The following is a 12,643-nucleotide window of genomic DNA, read 5'->3' on the forward strand; positions in this document are numbered from 1 at the left end:
CACATTTATGCTTGAATGCTGTATATTCCCTCTTCTTCCTGCGTATGAAATCTAAAGGATTTGCACAGTGAAACTTTTTTCTTTTTTTAAAAAAAAAAAAAAATCATCAAATGACTTGTGCTCATGGATTTCAGCTGAAGGCACAAAAAGTGCTCCTTGCGGGCACAGCACTGGGTAAAGCAAACCTCTGTCATACAGCTGTAAAAACTGGTCATTATAAACATGAACTGAAAATGAGTCAAGTATCTTGATTTTAGAAACAACAGATTTTACAGATACACATCAGATGCTTTAGCATAAATAAATGATAAACACAGATCCATCAATAATCTTTGCAGCAGTTGCAGCTGGAGGAGATCTGCTGTCAGTGATATTAGAGAACATACCCTTTTTGTACTGTTTCTTTTAAACTCGTAAATCCACGAGCAGCAAGAGCTGAGCTCCAATTTAATTACTGTCTGCGCTGCTCAACAATGGAGGCAACGCAGACCAGTGTGGCTCTGCCCCTCCCCTCCCAAAATCACCATTCCTATGGACACATAAATAGCAATTCAAGATTGGCGTGAAGGAGGGAAACTACAACCTGGAAACCAGCTAATCAAAGGTAATTTCACTTAAATATTGTTCAAGAATCCATAGGCGTTTTGCCTGGCGGTTTGTGGCAGAGCTGCTGGCACGGATGTAAAACGGAGCATGAGCTCAGGCTTGGCTTCTGCTCCCAATTATGTCAGTTCTTCCATAAGATTCAGCTGGCGAAAGAACAGCACTCAAAGAAATTTAAGACCAAATCCATCTTTTTGGTAAAGGTTTGGGGTTTCCTGCCATGAGTATTACAAGCTCCTGCATAAGCATGTCTTCACCATTCTGAATTAATTTAGCTACTCAAAAACATACCTACAAAATAGAACATAGAAATATCCCAAAAAATCTGGCTTGTAAGAAGTTTCTTTCACTTATTTATTTCTCACTCTAAAAATATCTTCTAACTGTTGTGCAGTTGTGCCTTTGTGATTTGTCTGTAAGACTATCAGTATTACACAGAGGAAGACAATACACAAATCCTACGAGAATGTTTATATGTCCATATTTAAAATTACAAATTCATACAGCGTGTATGGATGCATGTCTATAAACACACAAATGATACAAATGTATTTTATTTCTACATCTCTAAACAAAATACTTCAATGTAATATAAAAATTAATCCCTCATGTAAATATTTTTTGGACTCTACAGGCTTTAAGACCCTTTCTCTAACTTGGAGCTGTGATAGTCATTCATTTAATACTGCTAGACAGCTGAAGCAAAAGTTTATATTTCACACAAAAATGTATATAACATATGTATTAAGGCATAGACACACACGTATATAGCAGCAGAGTTTTGCCATCCCAATTCATGCTGAGAAGTTTCAATTTCAATTTTACTGTGAGCAGGAGCAGCAGCATCAGGCCTTATACAAAGGTAGTACGTTATTACAGCTGGCTTGATAGCCATCATTTTACATTTGTTAAATCCCACTATTTAAGGAATAAATTGCCATTTCACAGTCTCTGGGAAGCGGTAAGTAGCGGGCAATTGCATAAAATTAGTTGTGTGTAAATCTCTTTCTATGGAGATGGAGATAAAATATCTGTCAAATTTTACTTCCTTCTTCCCACACTTCCCAGCAGCTTTGACTCTTCGTGCTGCTGTTTCATTAGCAGTTCGAGAAAGGCGACTCTGCTAATAACTGCGAGCACCATTTCTCTTACAAGGGACAAAGATGATGTAAAAATGGGGAAAAAATATCACACTTCAGCATGAAGTATTTTGCTGAGATCTACTTACTGCTCATTCCTCAGTCCTGAACCGCACAGAAAACGCCACCAGCACGTGCTGCAGGTTTCAGGAACAGCACTCACAAGTGGCACAGCTCCAAAATCGGATGCAATAGTTGGTACAGCATTGGGACCAAACCCTAACTCAGCAGGAACACTTTCAAAAAGACGGACTACGGTTTGCAGGGGTAATCCCCTACAACACAATATTCATCTGACGACGATGCACTAGCGGTCACACCCGTAGCTGGTTTTTTTCTGCTTAACAAATCACCATGTGTTTGCAAGGTTTGTTTTCACCCCTGTTTATCCCACCCTTTGGGGTTTTTTTTCCAAGGCAAAAAGAAACAGAGGGTGTATTAATTTTTATTGTTATCCTCCTAACCTCGCTACAGCATCAAAGTAAGAGACTGGGAATCGGTCTCAATTTCGGTCTATATTTACATACATCATGCAGGGCCTTGAGTAGGAACAGAGAGGAAGGTGACTTAAAAGCCACCAGGAATATTCCAAGGAAATACGCCTGCCCTCCTCGCAGCTTTGTTGCCAGTTTTGGGAGGCACACAGGTGGATGGATGCGCATTGCCACCGCCGTGAAGCCGAGCAGAAGGGCACCTCCTGAACCGCTGCGCGACAGCTTCAGCTGTGAAAACAGGAGTGCAAAAAGCTTCACAGTGAACAGGAGCGACTAAACCACCTACAAATCACCTTTCCATGTAATCCAAGTAAGTCAGGAGTCAGGTAATTTCCTGAAAAAGAGGATTCGTATCTCATATTAAAAAACCCAAATCCTTCTTAATGTATCCTACCTAAAGCCAAAGCCTCCATTCACTGAAGTGAGCAGCAAACTTTTTAGCGCTACCTCAGCTGAGCTAATCAAATACCTCAACTCCTTACACATATGTAAGTTTTGTTTTTCCATACCTTGAATGAATGAATTCACCAGGCCAGCTACGTACTGTCTCAACAGAAAAAGTCCTTCCACTTCTATTAAACATGCTGAAATTCTGTTTCCTTAACGGCCTCTGTCTTTGTAAATAAAAAAATCAGGAATAAATCAGAGTAGCCTGTTTACCTTCTTTATAATCTTTCCTTCTTTAATATAATTTTACTGTACACTTTCTTATGTTTATCTCCAAAGCACACAACATAAATCTTATCAATTTTCTTCTACTGAAATTTTACACATCCCTAATCCCTTTTGCCATATGTCTCTGAATCCTCACTATTTCTAGTACACATTTGGGAGCTAGAACAGCCAGAATGAAACAGAATACACTCAGTGAAAAGACACCTTTCATTCATTAACGACACTGTAATATTCAGCATTAGCCATCCTGCTCTTCACGCACTCTGCCCTGCTCTGTGCTTCCCCTGTTACCACGCTTTACTTAGCAGAGATTTTCATTAAACCATCCACAGTGATGTCCAGTCCTTAGTCCGGAGCGGGTATTGTTAACTCAGGGCCCAAAAATACATCCTCATATTTCACACCTGTCATTAAGTAGTAAGACATTCTAGACTGACGGAACAACAACGATAACACCATCCATTTGATGCCTTCTGTTAAAGTATTAGATTTGGTTATTCTATGACTCAGGGAGGGTTGCCTATTAGCATGGGTTGACAAGCTGCTTCTGCCATTTAACAAAGCAGTCTTTTTAATATATTATATATCACAATATGCTGTTAAAACTCCTCTGGGTTGGCTGCTTCATTTCAAATTCAAACAGCGGGGAACAAAGGTCAGCTAGAGCAGGAAGGCAAGCACTTTATTTTACTGTTGGAACTTACGTAATTTGCAGGCAAATCGAGCTGTTTTACGCAGAAAACATCAAGTTCATCACAGATGCCTTGAGAATGATCTCTCTACTGATGCATATCAGCTTTTTTTGTCTGCATAACTAATAGTTTATGTGGAAAAAACGGTAAACTGCCTGAAAGGTTGTAGAGATAGTTAGCTGTAAACACAGGGATCAATTCAGGTTCATTACTACTCGCAAAACCTATACAATAGCGGACAGCAGTAATTCAAAAGTAGCACAATTATTACAAATAACAGAGACCAGACATATATTCTCACGTTCGCTTTTTTAATGTTAACTTGCTAACCTAAAGGGCATTAAAGGAACCTAAGGAAACAGTTTGCACAGACCTTTAGTAGCTTTGATATTTCACAAGGCAATTTCAGCTGACCTTTAATTTTTAGTGCAGTGTTTTCCATTTGTAGGGTATCACTTCAGAAAGGGCTGCCGTTAAGTGTTTTAAAACCTCCATTAATATCACTTAAACTGGAATTTGTAAGCAAAGCTCTCACCTTATGGGAGAATTTCTCTACCCAAATCACCAAGGAGAAGGTACAAAATTTTAAGCAATATGAAGCAATTTCCAACACTGTGACACTTTGCCACCAGCTTTATATGCCTCTGCTTCGCCGCTGAAGAAAGCAAAACATCTGACTTAATTTCTGTGTTCAAAAGGGTAAAAACGGCTATGTTTGTCATTGCTCAAGTAAGATATGGTCAACATTAATATTAGTGCTTTTTTCTACTTACATAATTAATACTTTGAGGTAAAGTTGAAATATTTTGCTCTCTCACGTAAAATGCGCCATTTTATTGTCCTCACACTTACATGCTGTTGCTAGGAAGATACAACTCTGCTATAACCTAATCATCTGCTATTTAGATATGGACTCATGAATTCCATATTTTTATTCTAAATTTAAGTTCAGTCATTGTAGCTAATGTCCTTGATGCTATCTCAAATTGCTGTCATTACATGGATCACCAGAAATTGGAGGCAATAGTAAAAAAGAAAAGAAAAAAGAAAGGTACCAAATTAGATGATGGATAAAGGTTTAATCAATTTAATTTTATCACCAAATCCAGTCCCTTCCTCTCGAGCTGTCAGGGGACGAGATAAGCGGAACACATCTTGAAGCACGACGCAATCCTGTTGTGGGGAAGGAGTTGTGTCCCTGAACCTCGCCAAGATGAAACACGCTCATTTATTACTTTGGCATTGCAGGATGATGAAGAACCAAGCTGGTTTCCTCCCTCCATCCCCAGCACAATCTTTCTATTTCATTAATTTTTCATGGAATTTCATTTCACAATCATTCTTCCTCCTCGCCCACTTGCTGCCTTTATTTAGTTTATTCTGTCAACTTTTATTTCATGTCCCGTTCTATCAGCAGCGACCTCGGCCATGGCTTTCTACCACGTCAGAGATACCTGATTCCCTCCTGTTTCCAGTAATTAACTTTAATCGCTAGCTCTATAAAACAGCATTACAAATAAGGTGGCTTATTTGTTGTCTTGTACTGGAAAATAACTCAGAAGGGGCACACCTCCAATCACCCATTTCATACTTTCTATATGTTGATTTCTAAGCAGTCGCCAGAGGCTGCTGAAGTGTGGCCTTTTTAGTATTATCAGTAAACGGCAACTCTGCTTTTGTTTGGTCTACTTGTAATCATTTATCTCAGAAAACAAGCCTTCTTTTCAAAATCTGTACCACAGGCTATGAAATCTGCACAAACCACGCTGAGGCCGCTGTGCTGAATTCTGCCAGGACTCTGCCATATTCCAGAGCCCTGAAGAAAACACAACAAGAACCCACAAATACAGTAACTTCCTATAAAGCCCTAAAAATTTTAAACGGATTTCTCGAAATCGTTAGGCATAGTTTTCTAACCTCTGGTCATTTTATACACACAGATAAAAAAAAAAAACCAAACAGACAGAGAGAGATAAACATAAAATACCTATTACTGCTTTTACACAAAATTAGTATGCAGATAATCTGGCAAGCATCCGTATTTATTCTTCATTAGGTCTTTGAGAAATTAAAATATTTACTTCCCACTGGGAGTTAACATACTTATTCTCTAAATGACAATGAAAATATTCCTACCTACACTAATTTAACAAATAGCTATGAATATCCACATTTTAGCTTTTTAAAACACTTTCTGCATGTAGTGTAAAACTGAATGAAATCACTATGCAAATACCTGCTTGCAATGTGATATTCATCGCATTGACATTTAATGTTAAGTCTTCAAGGTAAGATCTTTGTACTGAAAGGCTTGCTGGATTTCATAAGCATAAAGAATAAGAGGCATGCAAATGAGTTATCGGACAATGTTATTGTACACTGGAATCATACTCACTGTCCTACACTTCTCAGTGCTCAATTTGCATATATGGAAATTCTCTCTCTTTCTGTGTCTCTTGCAGCACGTGTTTTTAATTGTTTTTTAGCCTAAATGCACAGGGAAATTTAGCTATTCAGAGAATGTTGTTTGCTTTCCTTGCTTGAACTTGCTTTCTGCCCCCAGGAAACTCCTAAAACAGAGCATCCAGGTATAAAAGAAATAGAGCAAAGTGCTATACCCAGACACACTAATTTATAATTCACACGAACCAGGACAAAAATATGACTGAAAACACAGAAAGTAAATCAGAAGGGGGAAAACAATGCTATTAAACAGAGAATAATATTTGCTTCTGCTGCTACACTTTCCTAGATATTCTATCAGGCAACGTCTCAACCTGGTTTTAAGCACAGTTCGTATGTAACATGTGTAATAAAGTATATTAAGTTGCATAAATAATTTGCTGAGTCCATCTCCTTAAGGAGTGGGGATGTGACAGATAATTTCATTTCCTTACTCTGATTAATACTCAGTTTAAATTCAAGACTGGAGTGAATTTCTTTGTCTACACGTGTCCATAGGTATCTCTGTGTGTGTATGTGTAAACATATGTGCGTAGTTACACACTTTAAAGCATCTACTAAAAGTATTCTTGCTAGAAACAACAAAATATGTGCTGGACAATAGTTAAAAGGCAAGTGTCTTTGGTGTAACTCTCTAAAAAGATTTTTCACAATCTGTTAAATAGATCAAACCTGCAAAATAGTGGAGCCCACATTAATTCTCATAAAGACGTAGTAATTTGAGCCTAATAAACGTTTCTTGACTAGTCTCCAGGATAGTCAGTTTGTTAAACAACACGCTTGCATTAGATACCACCAAAAAAGACACAGAAATATATGATCAGTAAATAAACTAGCATAATAGTAAAATCCAACAGGTTTTATACTGGGCGTGCCTTAGGTTACAGGCATTTTTTGCCAGCATAAATTTACAGGAGTGTGTATTTTTATGAATATATGCTGCAATTACATAGAAAGGAAAACCAAAATCATATGAACACAAGCATTGCTCGCTATAATTAGTATACTAACCAACCAGATTATTTGGAAAGTGGTTACAATAGCACATTTGGAAAAATAAAAAAACGCACTCTTCAAGTCCACATTCTTAGTGACATTGGTCAGTCAAGCACTTTCTAGAATGCCATCAACATCCAGCTGTGTATTCTGCAAATAGCTGTCATCTACCAAGTTACTGTTTGGCAAGTTTTTGTGTTTTTTTTAAGACATTCAGCTTTCACCTTATTTTGGCAAAACACAGAGCAACAAAGGATGCATCAGCAAAGTCCTACTGAAAGACCCTCACTTTTGCCTGCTTCTTAGAGACAAATTAACACTTACCATTTACCTTTATAACAAAGCACCTTTTCTCCATTGCACAGATTAAGGGATTACGCTTTTCTCTTGGCCAAGCACAGGGTAGCTAAGGCTAGGCTAAATTTGTGATTCCCTAGAAAAGTAGTTTTGCTAGAAGAAATAAATAAAGAAGTCTGCAGAGCAGAACTTAAGTACAAGCAGATTTAAAGAGACTGAGTACAGGAACTCTCCCTTTGCTTAGTGTTTTAAAATTTGTTCTGCAATGGAGTGTAAAAGACAATCTTTGTCACCAGGTGTTATAGCATGCTAAAGATCGGGAGTAACAAGCCAAGGTTACACACCTACTGGAAGTCCTGATACAGCTGCACGTCTGTTGCTTTTGTTTGTGCGCAGGTCACTATTTGTTACTATGATTCTGAATACAGAGAGTGCAGATGTGAAAGTTAAAATAGTGACAATCAAATGATACAGTCTAGCACTTAGCATTTGACCAGTTTTTGCTAGTTACTATACAAAACCTGCTTGGGCACCTTTCTAAAAAGTTATCAAATACCACGCCTATTGAGTTTAACAGAATCAATAATTAAAAAGACACTTCGCTAATGGTGCCTTCCAAACTAGGATTTCCAGAACTGGAAGCAGAAATAGCGAATCCAAAGCATCAGCTTGAGTTGACGCGCTAGCTGACTAAAACTTGCGTTATTCCCACATAATGATGACAGTTACAGGTTAGATGGTATTTACTGCTCAGATAAACACTTGGAGTTAGCATCTCCGCAATCAAATGCATTGCAGCTGGGCATCTCTGGCACTCTGCTTCTCGTATCTGCTCGCTTTACTTTCAAGTGTTCACAGGCTGTTAACTTCGGCTTTTTCAGGCAAAACATCAAAAATCAGGCAGTAGCGCGTCATCCCCTCTGCAGGAGAAAACAGGGCAGCCTCGCGAAGAGCCTTCACCGGGGGCACGCTCCCCGTTCGCATCACCCCGCAGCTTCACTTTCCGCGCCTGCGGCAATTAGCGCCTTCCTAACAAAGGCTGGCTGAGGGAAGGGGAACGGCACCGAAGCGGCAAAACTCGGTGGCCCCTGCCTAAAACCAGCAAGGAAGCGGTGGCCCGGGGGCGCCCACCCGCGCTGGCGGCGGGACGGGCGGGCAGGGGCCAGGCCGGCGCAGCCCCCGGGACGGCGCCGCCGCTCCGCTCCGCTCCGCGCCGCCTCGGACGGGCCCGGCCGAGCCCCCGCCCGCCGGCGGCCCCGCGGGGCTCCAGCTGAGCCCAGCGCGGAGAGGCGCGGAGCGAACGCCGGCCGGCCGCGGCGGAGAGCGGCGGCCCCTCGGCCCGGCCGGCGGGCGCGGTGGCGGAGCGGCGCGGAGCGGCGGGCAGGGCAGGGCAGGGCAGGGCAGCGCCGCGCCCGTCGGGGCAGCGGCGGGGCCGGTGACGATGCCAGCGGGAGCAGCCCACGGGCCTGCGGGGCGGGCGTGCGGAGACGGGCAGAGACAGAAGGGGGAAAAAGAGAGGGGGGAAAAAAAAAAATGTCTCTTACCTTTCCTCTTTGATCTCCTCCTCCTCCTTCTCTTGGACTTGCATTTCAGCTGCCCGCTCGGCGCCCCCGACGCCCTGCTGCTGCCCAGGACGGATGTCATGCCCGTACTTCAGCGAGGCAGCGCCGCGCCGAGCTGTTTTCCTCCCGCGGAGTTTCTCCCCTTTCTGGAGGCGGCTTTTATAGCGCGGCGGCTAGGGCGGGCTGCCCGCCGCTGCCCAGCGTCGCGGCGAGCGGTCGCGCCTCCGCCCCGACGTGCGGGGCCCGGCCGGGGCGGTGAGCGGGGGGGGGCGGCGGCTCCGCCGGCCCCGCGCCCACTTTTTGCACCTCTGCGAGTTGCTGGGCGCCGGCCGCTTTGAAGCCAGTGGTGCGGGGGTGGGGGGTGGGGGGGCGAGGGGGGCGGATTTGCTGCTGCAAAGTCTCCCGCAGCCCAATCGCTCCCGCCGCCCTGCGCTGACATCAGCTCCGCCAGCCCTCGCCCCCAAACTCCGCTCCCCCGGGGCTGCCGGCTGTGCCCGGCTCCCGGGAGAAAGCGAGGGAGAATGGCCCCGGAGGGAATAGAAACATCCTGCCGCCTCGTCTGGGAGAAGCCGGAGGGGCAGCTTGCAAGAAGGGAGGCTGCAGGCAGGATTGCAAGCCTTTTCTTTCTTTCTTTCTTTTTTTTTTTTTTCCTTCGCTTTAGACCATGTGGACACTGAACACTCTGCTTCCAGAAAGAGAGAAATGCTGCTGCTGCCCTCCCTAACCAAACACTTATTAACTAGTTCACTAATTGCAACGCTTCTTATTCCCAGGGAAAGAATATGAATTACAGTTGAAGGATCCCTGTATCCACAAACCTTATGCAAGAGGCCGAGTGTAGCGATTCCCCTTGAAACTCCAGTTATTTTTAAGGTACGTGCTGTGCTAAATTCACGATCAAGGGCAAAAGCTCTGTGAAGAGAGGAGTGTGTTGTCGCTCAGACTCGTACATTAACACTCTGCAGTGCCTCATTTAGGCAACTGTGCAATTAAAGTGTCGGGAGCAGAGGGGCTTTTACAGAGAGGAAAGATGACAACAGCATTCCTCTGAAAAGCTTGACTACAAAGCATTACACGTTCATTACAAAAAGCCAGGCTATGCAACAGATAAGATACTGCTTTAAGTTACAAGGGACCTACTGCTTCTGTGCTCTATCCTCCTTAGTTATTATCTAACTTAAAAATACGTATCTGGAAACCTAGGCAGTGAATAGAAAATGGAAGAATATCAAGAAAAAATTATGCTAAATAATTAATGTCATCATTAGTGCCTACTGCATTTGTAGTCGGCTGGAGGAGCACAGTAAAACCCTGTTTATCAGAACTCCTTTAATCTAAAACTTCCTCTTGTTGGAATGTAGGTTACCCAGCTCCTGCTGCTAAGCACTTCCACTGCAACTCTCCCAGCTATTAGAAACCCTCTGTGTTTGACTGCTTTAGGCCTCTGTCGGTTTTGGACGAGGCAGAGCTACGCAGTACTCGGATTTTCAAATTAAACAAACAAAAGTATTTCTATAAAAGTCTCTAAAAGTACTTATTAAACAAGGATTTGGATGACACAGGCGTTCCAAGATGATGTCACCTCTTGGGCCCCATCCTCCACGGAGCAGGTCACATATGCTAAGAAGGCCCTACGTATCCTCGATTTTAGCTGTGCGGCACAGCACAAAGCACAGGGGGAAAATGCCCCCCCCCCGCCCTTGCCAGCTAAGGTAAGAGAGCCTGTGAATTTAGCATGGCTTGGATGTCAGATATAATTCAGGAAGGCCTGCATGGAAGTAGGTTTTTACATGCGGAGCTTTTACAGGTTACTGGCTGGGGGTTTTTTACAACATACACATCACCCAAAAGAATGCAACCTTTGAACCGCTACATAGCTTAAGTAAACATCTCTTTAAAAAGCTTCTGTCTATTTCTGGGAGAAAAAAAATGTCTGTGGGAAACCAGGGAGGCAATCGCTATTTTTTGGTTTTAGTTTGAGCCTTCAGCCTTTAACATTTCTCCCCTTTTCCTTCGGGTATCTGTTGTCCTGAGCACAGCTGACCCTCATCTATTAATGTGGCGTAGTTGCATGTCAAGTAGTGATGCTAGTGCAAAACACAACTGCACATTCAACTGCACGTCCAACTTCTGACCAGTCTGGAATTTCAGTCACTCAATTTAGAAGCCAGATTTAGAAAAGTGTCTTCTATGCTTCAGTACCAATCTGTGCTCTATCCATTAGGGATCTAAAAGAGAAGCAAGATCCAATTAGAAAGAAAATGAGCATCCCAGGACATTCATTTGTTTTTAGGAGAGGCTTCAAGCTCAACACATTCTTTAAAGTTTCTGAAGACTTTCTTTCTGATATTTTGTTATACTTTCAAAAAGACTGGAATCTGAGGTGTTAAGAAGATAGACTGGCATTGCCAGTCCCTAGAGAAGTCATGCTACCAAACCAACCTGAAAAGCCAGCAATTCGCAGAAACTATCCTTCAGTGCTAACAATTTCATGAACTGCTTTTCAGTTCTAGGCACAGTTATGAGAAAGTATCAGCAAGCCAACATTAGCAACAGCTGAGCTATGCCGGTCGTATAGCTCCCTCCTAGGCTGGTTTCAGGATTGGTGAAGGCATGAAGACAGCTTAAGTCATGCTGCTGGAAGGTGTCCCCTTGGCCACAGGGCATGGTGAAGGGCAGTCATTTGTTATACTATCCAGCTACAAAGTCAACAGAATTCCTTCAATGTGCTGTGCTTATTCCTCTTGTTCTCCACAATGGAAGGAGTCAGCCTCTCCACCCAGTGACGTCTCCTGTTTCAACACCCTTTTTAAACTTAAATGCAAGGTTACCAGTCCCACACAACTGGGTCTGTCTCTCCTCCCAAGGCAAACGTACATGATTTCAAGCACTGTGGTAAAGTGACATAAACTCATCCAGGAAACACAAAACCAGTACCAATGAGAGGGAAAAAAAGTTAAATTATAAAATAACACCAGCTCTCTTGCAGTTATGTGCTTATGTCTACTAATGGCCAATGCACTTGGTAGTCTTACCACCCCACAGAAATTATGGCTGTTCCTGAATGCCCTGGTAATGGTTAGTGGTACTGAGGAAAGCAGCTTAGGACTTTTCCCATCTCCATGTGCCTGGCTTTGGAGGTTGTTATGTTTATTACCTTCAAGCTGAAGTATTTCAGACTGTTCTAAAGGCAATAACTTCACACACCTTGACACCTGGGCATGCGAAGAAATGCACATCACACCAATGCACAGCCGCCTACTCAGGCCTCGGTGAATCAGACAGGTAAGAGGGTTTAAGGTGTGAGTCCTGCTGTGGAAGTCTCTTCCTTGTGTTGTCTGGGGAGCTGTGACTCCTCTCGTGACCCATTGCAGCTGCTCATCCCAGCCAGTGCATCAAAACCTATATTCCTGTTCTTGTGGGATAGACAGGTCTCTCTCAGCACTGGAGGTACCCAAGCAAGGAGTCCAAGCTTTGCAGGATTTGTGACAATTCACTTCACTCATGTTCCCTTAAAAGAGGAGAGCTGAAGGGCAGTCCAAATAGTTTATTAGCTGGAAGACTGATGGTGACTATGAAAGTATGATGGGGAAAGAGAGTGTGAAACTGGATGCCAGGTTGCACACCTTAATTATACGTTACCATTTAAATTTCCATGCCTAAGCAATATAGTGTAGAGGTAGTAATCAACAGAAATGGAGAAAAATGAAAATGGCTGAAGA

This window comes from Pelecanus crispus, chromosome 2 (assembly GCF_030463565.1).
Source record: "Pelecanus crispus isolate bPelCri1 chromosome 2, bPelCri1.pri, whole genome shotgun sequence".
Lineage (NCBI taxonomy): Eukaryota > Metazoa > Chordata > Aves > Pelecaniformes > Pelecanidae > Pelecanus > Pelecanus crispus.